The sequence below is a fragment of the Arachis hypogaea genome, chromosome 12, assembly GCF_003086295.3.
Source record: "Arachis hypogaea cultivar Tifrunner chromosome 12, arahy.Tifrunner.gnm2.J5K5, whole genome shotgun sequence".
NCBI lineage: Eukaryota > Viridiplantae > Streptophyta > Magnoliopsida > Fabales > Fabaceae > Arachis > Arachis hypogaea.
Window position 1 is genome coordinate 28,796,294 of NC_092047.1, and position 1,993 is coordinate 28,798,286.

Below are 1,993 nucleotides of genomic sequence, written 5' to 3' on the forward strand. Positions count from 1 at the left end.
GATGGAGCTTCCGCAGAAAAAGAGAAGAAGGCTATATAGAGCAAGAATGACTTAGAGGATAGAGAGGAAGTTTGCACAAATGGAAAGAACACAAGAAACCACGGAGCTGACCAGCGAGGAACAACACGTGCGCGTACCTGATGCGTGCGCGTGATTTGGAGCTTTCCATGGCGACGCGTGCGTGTACCTGACGCGTACGCGTGAAAAGTGAAGTTACACAGCGATGCGTGCGCGTACCTGACACGTACGCATGACACGCGAAGAAGACCATTGACACGTACGCGTGACTAACGCGTAAGCGTGACATGCACCACATGCAGAAAATGCTTATTCCTATTAATTCTGATTTAAACTTTATTTTATTTAAAAATAGGAAAAGATATTATTTAGTTTTAGAAAATAGATTTTAAATTAATTAGGATTAGATATAAAAGAAAAAAGAAACTTTTCTTCAAAGGGGATTCCAACATTATTCCACTTTTCATTCCACCTCAGCCCAAATTTACATTTTACCAGAATCCTTATTTTTTCTCTGAACCAAGAGCAACTAAACCTCCACTGTTAAGGTTAGGAGCTCTGTCTATTGTATGGATTGATATTATTATTTTTCTATTTTAATTCATGTATGGATTTCTATTTCAAGAATTGTTTTCGTTCTTTATTTTATGAATTTGGGTGGAACGGAAGTATGACCCTCTTTCTAATTGAGTTCTTGTATAACTTGGAAAAGCTCTTTACTTGAACAACAGCTTGAAAATAATTTCTCCTAAATTCTAATTATTTGGACTTAACGGGATACGTGACATATAATCCTCTTATATTTGGGTAATTAGGATTTTTGTGGCATAATAACTAAAATTAAACTTCACCCCCTAATTGGAATTAATTGACCAAGGAATTGGCGGTTGATGAAAGTTAGAGGAGACTAGAAAGGTCTAAAGAATTAGGGTCTAGTCACATATAGTTTGCCATGAATTAAATCTTGCATGATTAAAATAGTTAGTAAGAAAAGTCAATCCGGAAAATAGATATCTCTGAAACCTTAACTGTTTTCTCCATACATATTTCACAATCTGTTCACTGCTTGCTTTATTAAGTTTCTAAATTATTGTTTAATGCTTTTGAATATCAAAACACTATTTTCTGCTTGTCTGACTAAGTTAATCACTCAACCATTGTTGCTTGATCCATCAATCCTCGTGGGATCGACCCTCACTCACCTGAGGTATTACTTGGTACGACCCGGTGCACTTGCCGGTTAGTTTGTGGACTTTAAATTCTGCACCAACATGTGGTCCAGTTACTGTTCGAATAGCCTATGGTGTTAAGATTTGAATCAACCTTGAACAATAAGCCTTAAGCTGGGGAGTTCTTTAAGTACAATAGGATTCTTATAGCAGATTGAAAGTGTACATTTGTAGGTAGTCAAGGAATTGACTTAATTTTTTTACTGCAAAATTGATTTCAGGTCTTGTGTTGGTTAAGTATAACAACCTTGCCAACAATCTTCTATATTCTCCTCCATGCGGCAATGGTTCTCTTGTAGATTTGGAGAGGTGTATCGTGTAGTTCATAGGTGTGGATACTCCTTTTGTACTAAGCATTCCATATTCTTCTAACAAATCCAGACAATACTTTTTTTGGTACATTGCTATCCCTTTATTCCTCCTAGCAAACTCCATCCCCAAGAAGAATTTGAGTTCACCTATGTATTTGATTTTGAAAAGATCATGGATATGCTGTTTGAAGGATTTGATTTCTTCCAAGCAATTTTCAACAAGGATTAAGTCATATACATAGATAATTATTGCTGTGAACTTCGAACCTTAGCCTTTGGTGAACAAACTATAATCATATTTGGATTGTAAATATCCAAAAATCAATTAAAGTAACCCAGAGAGATATAACGAGATGGCGTTCGATGCAATCAAAGTTAATGATATAGAAGATGTTGAACAAGAGCCTCACCCGGAGGCAAAGCGATTTTATGATA